We start from the raw sequence: 21,818 nt of genomic DNA, 5'->3' as shown, positions 1-21,818 counted from the left end.
CTGACTAATTGGCTTATTCCTTCTTACTAAATTCAGAGGTGAAATCAGGTCTGTTTTGCAATTCAGGGATGATGCCATCTTTTTTTTTACGTTATTGGCAGTTTAAAAAAATCACAACAGATTAATTAGGAAAAACCTCAACCTGGATTATACACAAAAAAGCCATAGCTTGTTTCCATTGTGGTCCACCTTGAGACATAGAACAACACGCAACAAACTGCACAAACAACCATGAAACAAATAAAAAGAAATCCTTATAAAAGCTGGGAGCAATGTATAGCAGAGGTCTTCAACAGGGGGTCCGGGGCCAATAGGGGATCCTCAGAGCTACTATAGGGGGTCCGCCAAATCTGTGTGTGATAGGAATTTTCTTTTTTACATTAACCACTTAAACCCTAGCATCCCTATTCTGAGGAGAACTTCAGCCAAAAATAGCCGAGCTTGTAGATCGGCTATTTTTGGCAAAGAGGTATTGTGTAGAGGGAAAAAAGAGCAGACCAAGTAAAAAAAAGTTTAATCTGCATCTCAATTTTATACAATATGTAGAGGGGGTCGCTGCTTCATATCTCTCTCAGCTAGGGGGTCCTTGGCCTGAAAACGTTGAAGAGGTACCCAAGAGAAGAATCCAATGCAGAGTGGGCTATCCTGGGTAGGGGTCTAACTATAACCAGTTAGTGTTAAGATGGAGTGATTTGAGGTCATTCTTAAATCTTGCAAGTGAATTTAGGGATTTTTTGGGTTGAAGGGAGGGCATTCCACAGAGCAGTGGCTGCTTGATCTCAGTCATCTCACCATTTTAAACACAACTTATATCATACACGTTAACTTTTACATCACCAGTGCCACACCCCCTTGTTAAACAGACTGACATTCAAGGTGATGATGCCTCTACACTGGGCCAGGGCCAGGGCCTACCAACTCGGATGTTCTTGGCTTATAAAACTTCACCAGGTAGTACAACGGTTTGTTTGTTTCCAATCTTTGCCATCACAATGTCACATATCATGGTAGCCTTGATACATGAATGTCATATATTATGACAGATGTATGTTTAAAAGCTTGTGTAGGCCTAACCAGTGTTCGTCGGAGCAGTGGTGGAAGAAGTACTCAGATATTTTACCTAAGTAAAAGTAGCAATACCACGTAGAAATACTATTTTACAAGTAAAAGGCCTGTGTTCAAAATGTTACTTGAGTAAAAGTACAAAAGTATTGGCATCAAAATATATTTAAAGCGAAAGTAAAAGTACTAAAATGTTTGAAAATAGCATATCCACAAGCTCACAATGTGTAGCATCACGTTGACGTTGTGTGTATGTTTAACCAAAGTTTAAGGGCTAAATCTACAAAGTAACTTAAGTGTTCAAATACCGGTTGTAATGGAGTAAAAGTACAATATTTGTCTCTGAGATAGTTGAGTAGAAGTAAAAGTATTGGAAATTGGAAATACTCAAGTAAAGTACATATACCTCAAAATAGTAAAAAGAAGGGGGAAAAGTGCAGTACTTGAGTATATGTACTTAGTTACTTTCCACCACTGGATAGCTAAAAAGAGAACCTAAGGAGCGGTTTTATTGGTAACTGGGCCGCGGGTGTTTAGATTGGTAAGAATTTAACGAGAAGTCTCATTGGCAAGAAGTGGAGTTGGTTGGTAGTGGATTTTATTGGTTCGAATTGATATGGAGACGGGCAGGGATTGGCAGTGCTGTGAGTGGTGAGAAAGAAAAAAAAGATTGGAGAATGCGGGCATCGATCCCGCTACTTCTCGCATGCTAAGCGAGCGCTCTACCATTTGAGCTAATTCCCCGTTGAGCACAAATACCGAGAATGACCATTATATCGCTACTAGTCTAGTAATACCACGATTGTTCATCTTTAAGCGCTGTTTTATTTTAGCTTTTTTGTTAATGAACAAGACAAAACTATCATGTTATTGTGAATTGTCTTTATTAAAGTGCATAAATGCCCAGGCCAGAGCCATGTAAAACCCGCGTTCGTTCGACAGTGCTTTTTTAGCATAGCCAGCCAGCACTAGCCCCGTCTGCGTGACCGCAGTGCAGCCGAGTACACCCCCCAAAGCTGGACTCAGACGGAGGCTTTTTCCATCTACTATACATGTATCAACAGTGGAATACGTGCCTGGCCCTGGTCTAAAAAGAAAGTTAACCGAGGTTCAGTATCTTAACCTATTGAAATAATGAATTAAGTATTTTCGGGGGAAAAAATATATAAATGAAACCGAACCGTGGCTCCAGACCATAGACCCCGCCCACTCCACCGAACGGACCTTCTCTTCGGTCTGATAATCAGGAGAAACGGAAAGTGGGAAACACACATTTGCCCACGAAAACACCAAAGGAAAAGTGGAATCAACGATGTTTTGAAGAACGGTTAATTCAAAATTTTATAAAGAAATTGGCCACGATAGTTGTCAGCTCCCTTCGATAGCTCAGTTGGTAGAGCGGAGGACTGTAGCGGTTGCATACTGATATCCTTAGGTCGCTGGTTCAAATCCGGCTCGAAGGAGGAGGTCATACTTTTTTCCCCCTTTAAAAAAAAAAAATCTAGCATGGCCATGTAAATAAACGTGACAGGCACACTACTACATATTTCAATGCTGGATTTAAAACACGTGCGTAGTTTACAGTAAAAACTAGGCCCGTTTGATCGCTTCTGGTCGGTTAAAACAGGGGTTTTGTTAGCTCCGACGGAACCTCTCCCTCCGCTGTATAGCTCCGAGATGAGGTTCCTCGTTTCCCTCTGCCGTTTGACCAGGACATTGTCGCACATTTCCCACTTTACATGTTTCTTACCCCTTTCTGCACATCGTATCCAAAAAGTAAAGCTTTTCCGCCATTTTCTCAGATGTTTTAAGTTCTAGCGCACCATAAAAGCTATCCAACGAGTTGAAGAAAGTATTTAATTTGCCTCGGTCCTCATCCGGTTACATGTTTTTAAGACATTGCGCAAGAGTTGCGCCCGTAGAGATAACATTACTGATTCCCCTACTGGTCAAATGTTGAATTGCATCTTCTAATGCAAAATATTATGGAACCGGCTGAGGACCGAGGCAAATTAAATACTTTCTTCAACTCGTTGGATAGCTTTCATGGTGCGCTAGAACTTAAAACATCTGAGAGAATGGCGGAAAAGCATTACATTTTGGATACGATGTGCAGAAAGGGGTAAGAAACATGTTAAGTGGAAAATGTGCGACAATGTCCTGCTCAAACGGCAGAGGGAAACGAGGAACCTCATCTCGGAGCTATACAGCGGAGGGAGAGGTTCCGTAGGGGCTAGGGTTTGTTCCAAATTCCATGCTTTATTGTATTGATGCTGGTAGTCTACCATAGGAGAGACGACAGGAACAGGCAAACGTTGATCAAAACAACAGTTCTTCTACATTCTCAATAATTGTCTAGACTTATAGTAAATGAAGTAATGCAGATGTTTAACAATAATTTGGACCCTATTACGGGTCCATTTTGTTTCATTTTACACTCAAGAGTTAAAGATCTATAAGGGTCCATTTGGTTACCCTCTCCATCATTTACCTGGGCCTGCACCCCCTCAAGGACCACTGGTTGAGATTGAGAACCACTGGGTTAAAACTAATCATAAAAATCAATCAAAAGAGTTCATGGAACTTGTCCCACTCTCGTACTGCATACAATGGTGGCACTGGCACTGAAGGTGACGCACATGTAGCCAGAAATCACCTATCACTATCACGTATAACCAGTGAAGAAGTTCTGTAACTCACATGTTTTTACTTAAGTAAAAGTATCTATACTGCGATGTAGATATACTCTGTTACAAGTAGAAGTCCCGTATTCAAAATGTTCTCTTGAGTAAAAGTACAAAAGTATTGGTATCAAAATATAGTTAAAGTACAAAAGTAAAAGTAGGTTACTCATTGTGCAGAATGTTCCATTTCACAAGTTCAAAATGTATAAAAAATATTTTGGAAATAGCCGATCTACAAGCTCACAATGCGTTGCATCCTGATGCATTGTGAGCTTGTATCTGTTATTTTCAAATGGCCGAAATATAGGCTATAGGGCTGAAGTGGTTATGTGTGTTTTGTAATAATAATCAAAATCTACAAGTAACTAGTAACTAAAGTTTTCATATAATTGTAATGGAGTAAAAGTAGGCTACAATGTTTTCCTCTAAAGATGTAGTGGAGTAGAAGTAATAGTACAGAAAATCGGAAAAAATTAAAGTAAAGAATTCCTCAAAATTGTACTTATAAGTACAGTACTTAAGTAAATGTACTTAGTTACTTTACACCACTGTGTATAACGTTATGGCATTCATCTCTTGTATTCTACTCCCATATTGACTACCACCATCAATATTCCTGTAGTAGCCTAAGCAGAGATGCAAACAGTTCAGAGTTAATTTATTTTCCACAAGAAGTTGACATTTTAAAGAGAATATACGTTAATAGCATTTCTTGCCTGAAGGAGGTGACTTGTCTAATTCAATACACTTTTCTGCTTTTTTCTATTATAGGGAGAAAAAAATTGTTCCTTATCTGGAGGACCGACAGAGAGTGGATGTCCTGGCTGTTTGCAGAGGTATTTATTTGAATATAAGACCCTAAACAATAACTGTCTGATGCAATGATTTTCATGGGTTTTGAGGAGATCAATGCATAATTGCATATCTTCACAAACAGTATTCTGTCAGAATAGACCCAAAATAACAAAACGGTATGACTTTTTCAAGTCAAATAGGAATGAAAAATAGAAAGTATTGTTCTTTAATCTCTAATAGGATGTGGTCCATGCCTGGAATCTAATCATTTTAGGTGGAAGGCCACTTGGCCTTCAGTGTTTAAAATCCTTTGAGGGCATAAAGCTCAAATACCAGGGCAGCAAGGCCATCAATTTAAGCAATGATTTTAAGTCCAAGAAACTAATGAATTTACTCCAACATATTTTTTTTACCATTGAGCTAATAGAGCCTGCCTGCTTGCTCAGGGGATAAATTGAATCTTGACCATCAGGTCAAAATGTGTGTCAGATCCTGTGTCAAGGTGAGACATGACCTTTGACACGATCTAAATGTCTCAATAGAAGAGAAAGGAGACAAAATACAACCACCCCAATTATACAGTATGTTATATTAACTGGGTTCGATTCCCGAGCACGGCAGCACTTGCTGCGTTTCACTCTCTCCCTGTTTCTTGTCTCTCTTCACTGTGTACCATCAATAGTAACCCCCCCTCCCCAAGCATATTGTCTGGAAAGAGGCAGAGGAGAAAATGGTTAAATCACGGTAAGCCACTGTGACCTGAGAGCATTTAATTTTTGTAAGGGCATAAGGTCAAACTTAGAGGCCACAGAAGCTATGGCCTTCATTGCCTCCATGAAATTGTCTTTTTTCGTGTTCATGTGTTCCCATATTGTGAGCCATATGTTCCCATCTGCCTCTTCGACAAATAAGAAGAAAAGCGATTAGACCAGCGAGAGAGAGTATTTACTGCCACTTGTTTATTTTGAAAAAGAAAAACAATAATAGTGGTTTACATTAAAATGTGAAACTGTGAAAATCAATAAATATATTGTATGTTATAAAGAGAGAGAGAGAGAAAAGAAAGAGACAGACGGAAAGTGTCACCACCACATATCACTTTTAACACAACAAAACTTAAACTTGCTGTGAGTTTGAACTGTGTAATAATGCTCGTTCTAATCAAGCTGATTACAAAATGTGTTGGAAGCTGCCCTATTGCTCGAATCCTGGCTAGGAACATTTATTGGTTTTCCTGGATTCGACTACTCCATTGATGCGAAGCTCTAGTATTTTACGTAATTTATGATTTCGAACAGTATTTTAGCACAAAGCACTGTAAGTAATGGTTTCTCATCAACATTTTATGATGCAGCCGTGTGACCATTCATTAATTTGTTGAACAGGCTCTTAAAAAGGCTGAGCTATTAGTATGATTACATATTCATGAACAACAAACAATGCTCAAATGTTAATTACTTGGATGGTTCCTAAAAGTCTATTCTAATTAATTACACTAATTCATGAATCCTTGCCTGTCTTTGTAGTAGAAGAGAATAAATAACTTTCAATCCACTACAGTCTTTATCATTTAATAATTGATCCGGAAGCGCCATGAAGGACGGCCGCATCTGTACGCGCTCCGTAACATCGCAACGTTTTTCCATCTTTTTAGTATTTTTTAGCCTTCTCTTTTTTCCCTACACCGTCGCGTGTCTAAGGAGTTATGACAGACAAGCACTTATGGACATCAGCACAGCGATTACACACAGAATTCCGGACTTTTTTGCCGAAAACCTTCCACTCGGCTGGGTGGGGGGTGGGGTCCCCTTTGTTCCGGCTGGATCAACAACAAACCCCCGACGAAAAAGACCGTGGCGACGAGGCACAAGAGCGGGTCTTCTCGTAAGAACAACAAAACGTGGATATAAACCTGCACTGCCTTCAATCCTGCTAGCGAACGTTAGATCTCTGTGTGAATCAAGAACAGTGACCACTATGGACGACTTACTGGCGCGCGTTAAATACAACGCAGAGACGAGGAGGACTTGTATTGTTGTGCTAACAGAGACGTGGCTAACGGAGTTAGCATCTGATTCTTCTATCACTCCTCCTGGCTTCACCGCGTATAGGAAAGACAGAGACCCTGTACTGAGCGGTAAGCAACGTGGGGGGGGAGTTTGTGCCTTGATCAACAACAACTGGTGCAAAGATGTTAAAATCCTAGATAGTCACTGCTCACCAGACCTTGAACTTTTAATCATAGCCTGCCGTCCTTTCTACCTACCACGCGACTTCAGCATCGTGATTGTAGCCGTTGTTTACATTCATCCTGGAGCTAATAAGGACACAGCTATGAGGGAATTACACCAGGCGATCAGTGCACAAGAAAATCGCCACCCGGACTGCGCAGTCATCTGCCTAGGCGACTTCAACCGGACAGACTTAAAAAAGGTCTTTCCCAAATTCCACCAGCATGTCGCCTGCAGTACCCGTGGTGACAATATTCTTGACCACTGCTACACGCCCTTCAAGGATGGATACAAAGCTCTCCGCCGCCCACCGCTAGGAAGCTCTGACCACGACGCCATCCAGCTGCTACCTGCCTACAAACAGAGGCTAAAAAGGGAGCCGGTCGTTGAGAAGGAAATCCGAATCTGGTCTGAGGACACAGACGCTATGCTACAATCCTGCTTCTACCAGACTGACTGGGGGATGTTTAAGAACGCCGCTGGGAATAACATCAACGAACTCTCAGACTCAGTCACTGGCTTTATCAGCAAGTGCATAGATGACATAGTCCCAAAAAAGACAGTTCGGATCTATCCCAATCAGAAACCATGGATGGACAGCGGAGTACGTGCACATCTGCATGAACGGGACGCTGGTTTCAAATCTGGCGACGTGGAAACGCGCAACACGACGCGCGCGGCCCTAAACAGCGCCATCAGGAAGGCGAAAAAGGCCTACACAAAAAAGATGCAAGACAAACTCAGCAATGGCGACATCAGGAGCACATGGCAGGCAGTACACACCTTGACAGACTGCAAAACAAGAACCAGAAGCGAGGTGAACCCGCCTGCCTCCCTCCCCAACGAACTGAACACTTTCTACGGCCGGTTTGAGATCAGCTCCAACCGCGGCAGCCAAGCGGGGCCATCAGCAGCACCAGCAGAGGAGAACCCTCCTCTAACCATCTCGGAGAGAGAAGTGCGTACAGCCTTCACACGGGTCAACATCCACAAGGCAGCCGGACCTGATGGGATTCCAGGCCGGGTCCTTAAGACATGTGCAGACCAGCTGGCGGGTGTCTTCGCTGACATCTTTAACCTCTCCCTCTCCCTGGCTGTGGTCCCTGCAGGGTTCAAAATGTCAACCATTGTGCCCATTCCCAAAAAGGCCAAAGTGACATGCCTGAACGACTGGAGACCTGTTGCTCTCACCCCGATCGTCAGCAAGTGTTTCGAGAAACTGGTGAGGGAATACATCAGCTCCACGCTACCTGCCTCGCTGGATCCGTGGCAGTATGCATACCGCAAAAACAGATCCACCGACGACGCTATTGCCATGGCTCTCCACACCGTCCTCTCGCACATGGACAACAAGCTGCTGAAGGACAAATATGTACGTATGCTGTTCGTGGACTACAGCTCAGCATTCAACACCATTGTCCCAGCAATACTTGACAAAAAGCTCAGACACCTAGGGCTACACCCAAGCATGTGCGACTGGATACAGGACTTCTTGTCCAACCGACATCAGGTGGTGAGAATGGGCAGCATCACATCCGACCCCCTGACCCTCAACACCGGAGCACCCCAGGGATGCGTGCTGAGCCCTCTCCTCTACTCCCTGTACACGTATGACTGCATAGCCACACATGTCTCCAACACCATCATAAAGTACGCGGACGACACGACAGTGATAGGCCGAATCGTCAACAACGACGAGTCTGACTACAGAGAGGAGATCAAATCACTGGCACACTGGTGCCGCGAGAACAACCTCTCTCTTAACGTCGACAAGACCAAAGAACTGATCGTGGACTTCAGGAGGCCGCGGAGAGACCATGCGCCCATCCTCATCGACGGTGCTGCAGTGGAAAGGGTCAGCGAGTTCAAGTTCCTCGGAGTACACATCGAGGAGGACCTCAAATGGGAGACGCACTCCACACACGTGAGGAAAAAGGCTCAGCAGCGACTGTACTGGCTCCGCCGCCTGAAGAAGCTCGGAGTAGGACGTCGCATCCTCAGGCTGTACTACAACAGTTCTGTTGAAGGCATCCTAACAGGCTGTGTCACGGCCTGGTACGGGAACTGCACTGCCCGAGAAAAGGTCAGCCTACAACGAGTAGTGCGATCGGCAGAGCGGATAATGGGAATCGAGCTCCCAGCGCTCCAGGAACTGTACAAAAAGCGGTGCGTGGTCAAAGCCAAGCGCATCATCAAGGACAAGCACCACCCAAGTCACAGACTGTTCAACCCCCTACAACGACCGCGACCGGGCAAGGGGCTCTACCGCAGTATCAAGAGTTCCACCACCAGATTTTGGTGTAGTTTCAATCCAGCTGCTGTCAGAATGCTGAATGGGGCATAAGCCTGGATGAGTTCAGCAGCCTGACAGCAGGCGGCGCAGACTTTTCTGGCTCTTCCTGAACACACCTGTGGATTATACCAGGGACAATGACTTGGACTTTAGCCCCCCCCTCGGACACACCTGTGGACTACACCAGGTACAAATGACTTTTGTTGCACTCCCTCATGGAGCTACATGCGGATTATACTAGGGTCAGTCCACTCTAGGTGGACACGCACTGACCTTTTGCACCTTAATCCCTTGTATAACGCACTGACTTTTTTTGGGTCTTTTTTTATTGTGCTCCTTTTCCTCTAAGCACCTTAACGTCCTTTGTCTATCATGCACAGTATAAGTATAACATGCACAGTATACAATACATTGCTGCTATGCTCAGGCACCTTAGTTTAGTTTTTTTTAGTTTTTTTTTATTATCTCAGGTAATTTGTAAATATGTAGATAACTTGTCTGGCCTTCTGTTGCTCTCTTGTTTTGATCTCCTTCCCACCTGCCCCCCACCCTCTTCTTCTCCCCCCCCCCCCCCTCTTCTTTCTATGGAAACTAACGTTGCGATGGGAACGATGTACAAAAAAGAATTTCACCCACTTTTTTACCTTGTAAACCTGTGATGTGACAATAAAACTGATTCTGATTCTGATTCTGTAGTGCCAGTTGGTGAAATGCAAATAAAGACTGAGGGTTGACCAATTACATTTTATAGCAGAAAACAGATTAAAATATTGCTCTATAATTAGAAACATATTTACGATAGTGGCAATTGTGGCCCCCTGCCTAATCTTGTTGAATACCCCTGCCCTAATGCCACAGTGGCCTTGATGCCCTGTCCACACTGCTTCACTTTTCTGTCAATATGTTTTTTAGACACCAGTGTCTTGTTGAGATTCTGAATTCTGAAAGAATGAAAAGCTTTATTCATTTCTTTCTCTGATAGTTATATTGTGTATTTATGAGGACATTCCAGACATTTTCAATAATAATGAAAATTATAGATCTACAGCTGTGAGCTTTTAAATGGCTATTTTCACTATGTTTGATGCGATGCCAGAGTCAACACCAACTCGGGACTCCTGAATCGCTGCCCTCCACACTCTCCTATCTAGCTAGCTTCAGGGTCTTGAGCTCTACAGTCTTGTTAGCTAAGCTGTCATACCGCAGTGGATCTACGCAGGTGGTGCGCTTCTTGCCTTTCCTGGCTTTGCCCTGGGTTGGCTCCCATAGTGTCAGTTTGCTTGCCACTAGTTCCGGGTGCCTGACGCACTGACAACCTCATCCTTCTCTATATTTGAAATATGGCTTAAGTGGTTAATTCATAATGTACCTGTTCACTTCCTAGAAATATAGTGGAGTACTATTTGTCTTTGAAATGTAGTAGAGTTAAATTAATTATAAGTATTCAAAACACAAATTACTCAAGTAATGTACAGATACTCAAAACATTTACTTAAGTGTAAGTACCCAAGTACCCAATGTAGCTACTTGTTCGCCACTGCTTGTGCATGAAGCCATCATGCTCCTGACATGTTCTGGTTTTACACCAAGATCACAGACAGGGGCATGAGCAGCCAGGATTTAGCTGGGGGTATTGGGGTTGTTGGCATTTCCGAATATTTTATTTAAGTGACATCCTTTAATGAGCTCTATTCATTGCTTCATCCTGTGACCTGTAACAGGAAACCTGGTTGAAGATATTGCACATTGAGCAGGTCAGGTCAGGTCAGGTCAGGTCACTCACGTCCAACAGGAGGTGTTTATGAGTTTATACATACAAGCATGCATGCTCGTGCGCGCGCGCACACACACACACACACACACACACACACACACACACACACACACACACACACACACACACACACACACACACACACACACGCACACACACACACACACACACACACACACACACACACGTACATATTCACATCGATAGTCCACAAGCAGTACGTCATGAAAGCTAAAAAATCTCGGGGTGGCGGGGGCAATTGGAGCAGGGGTCAAGGGGGTCAGCTGTATTTTCAAACACAATGCTTTGGAGGCTGCATGAGTACACTGATTTGTGTTGACATCACATATCAGTGTCTGCTCCATTGCGTCAAAGGTCAGACTGAGCACTAATAATCCATTTTACAGCATCCTTGAAATCACTATGAATCACACATAAGATAACCTATCTCTTACACTATCAACCTCCTGACTGAGTGAGGACAGGGATTGTATTTTTATTTATTTAATGAATGATGAGATTTTTTCTCTGTATCTTGACTTGGAGATATCCAATGGAATTCAGACAAATATAACTCATGATAGTGGTGGTAAATAATGATTAACTCACTACCATAAGATTAAAAAAACGTCTCCTTTGGACCTTACCAATGTTAAATAGGATGCTATGCTATAACAAGTCACGACTACTATCCTATGCTCTACTAACCACTTCCACAACACACCGTTAATTGTAACCATAATTCAAGGCAATAATATTGTAGCGTGTAATGTGCCAACCAGGCAAGTGTGCCAATTCGGCATGCCAGCATGACTCGGGGCGTGACCACACTTTGTTTCATTGTTGTGTTGGTTGTGCATGTTGAGTTGGAGAGTGGCATGTTTGTTCAATTCAAAAAACTTTATTTATCCCCGAGGGGCAGTTATTGTTGTGATTGATGTTGTTGCTTGGTGTCTGTTTTATTTATTTATTTATTTTCGTGAGTGTGGGGGCGATTCCAGAGGCCACGGACAGCCATCGTTCCTGCTGCTAAGTGTTGTCGGCGTCATGCTTCCTAGCGGAGGTGACGCGTTACCCCACTACAAAGGAGATGGGCCTCCAGACATACATCTCGTCCAGTTTCAGTTGGCGGCTCGAATCAACGGCTGTTCAGACGGTGTTCAGGCTGTCCACTTTATGCTAGCGTTGGTGGCACTACCGTCCCAAAACCGGCTTTTCCGTTGTCCAAGGACATGGCATTTTAAAGTCGTGCCATTTGGTTTTTGCATCGTCAGGTGTTTGATGCAGAGGGTCCTGACCAACGTCCCTCACAAACATTGCGTCATTTACCTTGATGACCTCCTCGCCCACGCAGCAGACTTCAAGGGGGCTCTGACCAATCTGAAGGAGGTGTTTGAGGCCATTCGCCGGTCAGGCCTCCATCTCCACCCGGGGAAAATGCCACACGCTGGGTTGACAGATGGTGTTCCTGTGTCACGTGGCCTTCGCAGAAGGGGTTGTCGCTGACCCAGCTAAGGTGGCCGCTGTAAAGCACTGGCTCTCAAAATGGGGTCCATGGACCCCCAGGGGTCCAGGGGTGGGGGGGGGGCGCGGTCCCCAGCTAAGTGATTGATAGATTGATAGTCTGTAACTCTTTACACTGTCTGATTTTACAGTACTAGAGGTTTGGGCTGCGTAGCGGCCCTCACATCTAGAGTTCGGGCGGCTACGCGGCCCCCACACCTACATTGCACTGCCGATCCGATATGTCTGCGTCATTGTGTCGTGGGCTTTGTCAGAGTTGTCTGTCTGTGTCCCTTTTGTGCCCATACATGGAGATCTCTGTCTGTCTGTCTACCTGTGTCCCTTTTATGCCCATATATGGAGATCCCTGATGTCATTAGTAATACTATACACCCATATATTGGCATACCCATATATGGGCATATTGGTTGGATCAGTGGTTCTGGACAACTGGATATCCCTATATGCCCATATATGGACATATCGGTCGGATCGGCAGTTCTGGACAAGCGCACATTCGACCAACTCTGCAGCGGGCACCGCACTCCCTCGAGTCCTTGCCGATGCGCAAGCCGAGTTTGAAGTCGGTCGGTCCCATATATGCACATGACCGTGTATGTGCATAACGGTCGGATCTGTGGCCTGATCTCCATATATGCCTATATATGGGCATATGTGGTTTGTTTATGGTTATGTATGAGTCATAGTGACATGCCTATATGGGCGTATCGGGTTTGTTTCTTGTTATATCTGAGTCAGAGTGACATGGCCGTGGTCCACCGGCCAGCCGGCCGGTCCTTCCTTAAGCCAATTTTAATATAGGAGGATAGGATAGACTGGGGTCCCAAAGATAAAAAAAAGGGGCCTGTGGCCTAATGCATTTAAAATTGGGGGTCCTTGAAATTAAAAAGTTTGAGAAACACTGCTGTTAAGCTCTGGCCGATCCCGCAGAACCTGGGGGAGCTGCAGAGGTTTCTGCATCGCCTGACACACAAAGGGCAGACCTTTCTGTGGGCCAAGAGGTGCAATACTGCATTTGACCAGCTGCGGGAAGCACTCTACCTGGCCCTGACCCCAGTGAGCCCTTCATAGTGGACACAGACACTAGTGACTTGGGCCTGGGTGTGGCTTATTATTACAGCTGCTCCTTCAACCATCTGGAGGGCAATAACTGCATAACCCAGTGAAAGCTGTCCAGGACCTGAGACACTGCCGTCTCTACCTGTATGGCCAACTGTTCCTGCTCCAGAAAGACACCATGCGGTGCACCCACTCTTATTATTTTATTGTTTCTTTAGTTTCGCGTGCTATTTGAGTTGTAGAGTGGTTTTGCATGTCTTTTGTGATTTATGATTGTTGTTTTGTGTTCCATTTGATCATTTAGTTTCATGCATGTGTGGCCTTGTGGGACCATGCTCAATGGGGGTGTTTGTACCCCCCCTTCCTATTGCATTGTGGAGTTGAGCTTTGTTTGAACCACTTTATTGCGAAAGTTGCAATAAAAGGCTGCAATAAAAGGAGTTTTCTACATTAAGAAGCTGCCATGTGACTTCCTGCCGATCTTCAGGCCCCCGCGGGTCAACTAAACTATTCAGTTTCTCATGGAAGCCAACCATTCAAACTTCAATGTCCAGCACCACCTATGCTTCAATATCAGATCAATCCAATAACTGTTGAGTTAAAGGTAGAGTAAGTGATTTTTTGGGGTTAAAATAAGTGTTAATTAGCTCTATATTCTGATAGTACACATTGCCATAGAGTGTTTGTTCAGTAACAGGGGTCCATGTCTCTTCAGTTCTTTTTTAAACAGATAATGCATTTTCAGACCAGGATACCAATTTGATCCAATCAGGATAGAGAACCCAGACAGGATACATATTAAACGTGAAAGTGAAATTGGAAGTGATGACACAAAGAAATGAGCAGACAAAATTTGAACTGGTGAAGCTGATAAATGGGTACTCTCTCCTGATTGGCTGACATTTTGCCACCCACCTGAAAATGTATTTTCTGTTCATTAAAGAGCTAGAGTGAGCTAGAGAAGAGCTACAGGAGACTCCTGTAACTGAACAAACACTATAGCAATGATTACTTTCAGAATACAGTGCCTTTTAACAAAGAAATATTTTATTTAACCAAACATTTACCCTGCCATCATACATCTCTGCTACCTCTCCCTCAAGCCCCCCCCCCCCCCCCCCAGCTACTGTCATCCACAAGTCCCAGAGCACACAGAGCTCAGGGTTTCAGGGGGATCACCTCCTAATGGAGCTGCAGACCATTGGCTCTTAACCCATTCAATCCGGGAACGCATCTGTGTCATTTTAAATTTCAGCTATAACCATTTTTTTAATACTTTACTTACTTACTTACGCCTATAGCCCAACTTTGGGCATAGGCCACGAACAAGAGCTCTCTAGGCATCGCGGTCCTGGGCCAATTTCTCCAGCTGTCCCCCTCCTCCTGCGGTATTTTTATACTTTGGCTATTCAAAAATAGCAGATCTACAAGCTTGTGGATCTGCTATTTTTGAAAACTCTTGAACATTTGTGCAAATCTTTGAATATATATATATATATATATATATACAAATTGAAAAATAGCAGATATACAAGCTCATAGCGCGGCTATGAGCTTGTATATCTGCTATTTTTGAATAGCCAAAGAAATCTAAAATGACAGGTTAATGGTTTTACGGTAGTACCTCCAGCACAATGAGGGTTTTCCCTTTTTTTTTTTACAAATCTCTTTATTATTTTTTCAAACAATAAAAATAACATCATGTCATGCAGTGAAAACAAAGAGGTCTGATTTTTCTGACAAAAAAACAACAAATAAACAAAGCACAACTGAACAAACAATAACATAGGTACAGTAATCAACGTACATGTTAAATGCAAGACATAAAAATGAAATAAAATAAACGGACAAGACAGACAATAACCAAAGACACTCATTCATACCAGGGAACAGGAGGGAGAGAGAGGAGGGGGGGGGGGGTGAGGGGGGTTTCTCTGCACAGGACACTAATCTGTGAGTTCTTACTCCGTAGTAAGGGTGCCAATGAGGTCCAGAAAGGGTTATCAAATTTGGTGAAACATGAGTCGTTAAGGGAGAACTTAATTTAGTCTCGCCGTCAAGGGAGACACTAATTTGCGAGTTCTTCCACCATAGTAAGGGTGTCAATGTGGTCCAGAGGGGTTTTCCCTTTAAACTTTTACATTTATATTTACATTTATGCTCTGCTTGATATTATTAGAATGTAATCATGACATGATCTGTAGGGTAATGTAATTAAAAAAATGTGTACGAGCACATTCGATGGTAAAGCTACAGGGCTTTCAGTGCGGTAAAAGTCTGCCATCTTATGGTAGAAACAGACCACGCTTCTTTGTCCATGAAAATAAAAAGCCCTGATCATGACTTCAGTACGAGTCATGCAGTGCCCTATAAATTCATTCATTCATGAATGAATTCATTCATTCAATTTGATTCAAAATGCAGGTCCTGATTGTGTTTACAAGCATTACTGATTGAAACACACTGGTTGCAGTAAGTCCACCTGTGTTGCTCCAGTGCCTTTCTTTCTTCTGTTGCCATTGTCCTGCTCCTGTGATGCAGCGCACCTGCCTAACTCTTCTTAGTTGATGTGCGGTGGAACTCCCTTTCGTCACACTGGTTGCCCTCTCAGAATAACAAAGCTCACTTGTACCATTTCTCACGATAAGGGAAACACTTCATTGTCGTGTACGTAGGCCTATGGTTTCAAGATAAGTAGCTACCCCTGCTTTTTTTGATACACGGTTCAAGGAAGACCAAATATAAAACAATTAACTCTGATAATGGGCATGCCATGGACACTCACATTAGCACAATAGGACATTGCGGAAGCTACATTCATACAGTTGGCTAACTAGACACAGTGATTCTCAACTTTTTGGGGGGTCTGGTGGACCACTTGAATATTTTGAACAATCCTCAATGACAACTCCATCCCACCTCATAAATAAATAGAATAGCAATGATCGTGGTATACCGTCTTATATACAAAGTATATATTGTTGTGAGGAGCCTCACAACAATATATACTTTGTATATAAGACGGTATACCACAGTAATTTCTATTTTATTCATTTATTTGTTTTAATATTTAACATTAATGATAAAGTTAAAGCCGGATTTACACTTAGTTGCGTGCCGGTGTTGTGCACCGAAAATATCAGATCTACAAGCTCACAATGCGATATTTTAGATATTGTTAGGGCTTTTCTGGCCTGAAGACCATTGCTGCTACACAGCAGCAACCTGTCTTTGGTGGATAATGCTGTGTATGGAGAGTTTTGTACAGTACATACATGCAGTGTCCTGGTCCACAAGAAGGGCCTTCTTTTGGATGTTGTCAAGTAGGCCAACATGTGTAGGTGGATCACTCGTTCAGCTGAGTGAGGTGTATTCCATGACACTGCGGACCTGTAGATTGTAGACAGTTGCTTGGCTCTCAGTACTGAGTTTACTGGCCACTCTCCTCAGTGCCCCCGGTTTCTGACCTGCCCGGAAGGAATTTTTGGTCAGTTGTCTCTACCATGACAGTGTGTGGTCTATTGTGACGCCTTGGATGTCGAGTTTGGTGGATAGCTGGTGACTATCAAAGTGCAGGTCCAGCTGTGATGCAATCCTCTTTATTGAGGATGTCATGAAATAGCACTTTGATGGTTTGAAGGAGGTCTTGCATTGGTCTCCCCATGGCTATTTGTCATTTGAGGTCAGGTCAGGCCTGGCCAACTCTGATTGAGCTTTCCAGGCACCCCTTTTGAATGAGAAGCAGTGAACTAGACAGCAGACATTAAACGTGATAATTCTGTTCTGTTTTAATATTTATCTCTACTCAGTACCGGGGCCTTTTAACTTTGGATTTGATCATTATTTAGTTGTTTGCTTGACTATAAAGCTCTATCTATCTATCTATCTATCTATCTATCTATCTATCTATCTATCTATCGATCTTTCTATCTATCTATCTATCTATCTACAGTATCTATCTATCTATCTATCTATCTATCTATCTATCTATCTATCTATCTATCTATCTATCTATCTATCTATCTATCTATCTATCTGTACTATATTTGAAATATTTATTTATGTCCACATAATAAGAAGTACAGGATGTACAAAGGACATAAACACTGCCAGTGCAGTCAGATAAAGAAAAACAGCCAGTTACAATGTGCATGTAAAGCAGAGCATTGTTACATACAAAACAAAAGATGGCATACTTGTCGAACACAGCGGACAACAATCATGGGTAAAGGAAACAACACCTCCTCCAAGCGGCTTCCTATAATAGCTGATATTGAGCAGTACCTTGCTAAAATTTTGTTTAGCCCTCCTTTTGGAGAGGCCGGCCATTTGCAGGCCCCTCACAACCAACTTGTGCACGTGTCCTAGACTACCAAAGATAAAAACCAAAAGTATGCACGCACACGCACACGCACACGCGCACACGCGCACACGCACACGCACACGCACACACACACACGCACACGCACACACACACACACACACACACACACACACACACACACACACACACACACACACACACACACACATTTTCAGGCCGCTATGTGGCCTTCAAACCTAGTCCTATGTTGCGCAAATGAGGCACCCCCAGGGGCCACATTAGGGTGTGGCTATTGTGATGGCAGACCCCATAACAGTGTTTGCTGCGGATAGGAGCGACGGTGCGCCTTTGGCAACCAGGGGCCCCTGGGGGCCACATGGGGGCCCTGGTGTTCCTGTTCTGATGGCAGACCCCTGAGCAGTGTTGGTGCCAAGTTTCGGGTGGATCGGAGCAATGGTGCGCCGCGCAGGTCAGCGTGTTATGTTTGTGACGTCCACCCACCCACCCTCTAGGCAATTTTAAAATACAAAGGGGCGGGGAAGGGACAACAACTGACCACTGTCCCTCTTTAAAACACAGCATTTGTTCTCCATTGTTCTTAGGGTGCCAGAACGACTAGAAACGCCACTGCTAATGTACACAAAATGGTTTGAAGACAGGGACAATCTCTGCTATTGACTAGGAATAAGGGAATGATGTCCCTGTAATGTCTCTCTTCCGCCACAAGATGACTGTATACACACTGCAGTGCACTGACTGGTATAATCTTGGCACACAGTGAAATTGCAAAAGTCTATTGCAACATACAATATATTACATGTTTTCACTCAAGGACAAATGGCGTCATATAAAGTACTGTAAGAAACCTATTATTTATTAATCTAGTAACCCATCTTGGGTAAATAGATAAAACAAGACATTTTGAATTGAATTCACTTAGCTTTCAATGTCACAATGAATACAATGGACATTAACCGAGACAAACAGGATATGGGATGTAGTAATTCAATTATTTGGCAACTGAAAATGTATTATATATACATTTCACAACTATATCAAGTACAGAATCATAGTTTATTGGGTGTGCGCGTGTGTAACGCAGATGCAAGCACATGAACTTGTCAGCTGTGTGGGCGTGTGCGTGCATCTGCATATGCGTCAGTGAGTGCCAGAGTGTTTGATGCTGCTTGAGCAGTGAAGCAACACATAATCACTCCTGTGACGTTCAGATGATAACAGGTAAATCAATTAGGTAGGCCAGGGGCTGGTCCAAGAGCTGTCACTGAGAAAAGAGAGATGGGTGGATGGTAAGGGCAGGGGAGGGGGATGGCACTGCAAGCAGAGCCCTGTGACCCCTGGGGGAATCAGCAGGTATGCAGCTCACCTGTTTCTTGTGTTCACATAACTCCTGGGGCTGACACTGCTGCTGGAGGGGCTAAACACACACCACAGGAGACCAAGGTGTGTGTGTGTGTGTGTGTGTGTGTATGTTTAACTGCAAAAGGGCAAACAGAAGAAATTAATTAAGGGAAATGTATGTCTCTAATCCGATTCCCAAATGTCTGTTCAGAAAGAGGAGTGTGTATAAAATGCTAATGGTACACATGATATACTGTAGGCATTATGTCAGATCATCGAAGTTCTAGCACAATGATATTCAACTGGCGGCCCGTGAGCCAAATCTTCTTGTGGCCCCTGGGAACACATTCTATATTCCAATGTAAAAGTACATGTAACAAATTATTATTGGATGGTTGGTTGTACAGAATGACCATTATTAATGTTTATTTTATAACCGTTAACTGAAGCTTGTTAATGGTTAAACAACCATTAACCGGTTAAGCAACCATTAACCGATAAGAATAAAATGTAGGCTACTGTTTAGAATGGAGGAATGTTTGTGACTCACTCAGGGTCCTAAATTAACACCCACCAGTACTGCATTTACAGTCAAGAACCCAAATGTGGGTAAATGTAATCTTTGGTGAGTATGTATTTCCTAATCTAATGTACTACTGCTGAAGATCTGCTGTGCTGCATGTTGTCGTAGCACGGCTAGATTAGGCAGGGGGCCACAAGACTGACTGACAACACAAACGAACAAAATGTTAATAGTTAACCGGAAGAAATGTGTAACTGGTTTGTTAAAGGGTTAATTTAAGGATCTACAAGCTCACAATGCATATGCTTTTTCTGCCTTTATTGATAGGATAGTGGGCTGACAGGTAACGGGGAGAGAGATGTGGGGGGTGACACACAGCAAAGGTCGTCGGGATTGGGGGGTCGAACCCGTAACACGCTATCAAGCTGGATTACCAGCATATGTGGTATGCTCCTGGACCGCTAGGCCAGCGGGTGCCCCGAGAGCCTGTAGATCTGCTATTTTTGGTGAAGAGATTTGGTGTAGATTGAAAAAGAACACATCAAATACGTGCAACACAGTATAAGAGGGTCTAAGTGGTTCAACTGCAGTGATATTTATAAATTATTATTATTTTGTAATGAATACAAAGTATTCTGCGGCACCCCTGGACTTGCATCACACCTCCCTAGGGCGCCACGGCACCCACTTTGAAAAAGCCTGGTGTAGGCAACCCAGAGGAGCGCACTTTTGTAGTTTCTCTCGGAATATGCCTTTCAAACAAAGTTATGGACATGGACATGTACTGAAAGTAATGCATGCTCACACCTCCAAAGACTGAATGACAACTCCGGTTTGAGAGAGAATGTGCTTCACTAAATTAGCGATAGGGTCTGATAGGTCTATTGTCTGTAGTGCCTTTGCTGGGGACTTTTGACAGGTTGTCGGAGCAAGGATCTCGTGGCAGGGGGTATGATTGTGGGTAATTGCATTCAGTGCCATGGGGGTGGGGTTTACTGATTATGCCTTTCATTGGCACAGTGCCTGGCTGTTGCCATGGCACAGCTCGCCATTGTCCCCAGCCAGCACCCCTGCATTGCACAAAAACTTCCTGTGAAAATATTCACATACTCATATGCACCTATACGTTTTGAATGCTTATTATGTTACTATTTTATTGGTAGAGTAAATTTATGTAGCAAAAATGTAGGTTACGTCTCATGAGGCTACCTTTTATTAGCAATTATTACCAAAAAATGAGCCTACCCCATTTGCTATTGTTAATAGACTAGATAGATGGATAGGTAGTATCTCATGAATAAGGTTTTAAGTCATAGGCCTACATATGTGTGCTGTGAATCTTCAAAGGCAGCAAAAGGGCACATAATGCACATGGTTGAAAGAATTGCAACAGTTCTATTTGATTTCCCTCAGACTACATTTCAATGTCTAGGTGAGGCCCTGCTTTCCAAGTAGCGTGCGTCATGCAAGGAAGGTAGTCACAGGCATCACTGGCAATGATGAGGACTGTGGACCAGCTGCAGGGCAAGCCCCTTTGTGGAGGAATACATGATGGAGGAATACCCATGCGAATGTCCACCAGTGTTGCCAGATTGTGTGAGAGAAATAAGCAACCAGGTATATGAAAACAAGCCCAAAAGAAGCGAGCCATTCGCCCTTTAAACATATACATTGGCTATTTGAGAAAGAAAAAAATAATAATATTATTGAAACATTTTAATCCCTGGCATTCACTATTTTCAGATGGGGGTCCGCAGACAAATACATATTAATTTGGGGGTCCTTGACTTGAAAATGTTTGAGAACCACTGGTTTAAACAACATTTAGGAAACAAGCCCAAATAATCAACTACCCTTTAGAAACAAGCTCAATCGCAGCCCGCAACCAACCAATATTTACAAGCAACTTTACAGAAAAACAAGCCCAAAGTCGCTTATAATAAGCAGACATGGCAACACTGATGTCCACATCGTCTGCAAACGACTGCTCATATCGGCTTGGGGATCGCCACGGTAGCCAATGGCGTGTTCCGTTTCAAACGCGGCACGTGGCGTCGCCCAATGGCGTCAGAGTTAACATCGGGTGCCTCGTTGCCATTGGATGAATTCGCTCAAGGGCGTTTCAGGTTCTGCCCCAACAGCACCATCTCTGGCAGGTGGTGTGTGCTTTAAAATCAAGCTGTTGTAGGC

This window comes from Gymnoscopelus braueri, assembly GCF_963280865.1.
Source record: "Gymnoscopelus braueri genome assembly, chromosome: 21".
NCBI lineage: Eukaryota > Metazoa > Chordata > Actinopteri > Myctophiformes > Myctophidae > Gymnoscopelus > Gymnoscopelus braueri.
This window is presented reverse-complemented; position numbering follows the sequence as displayed.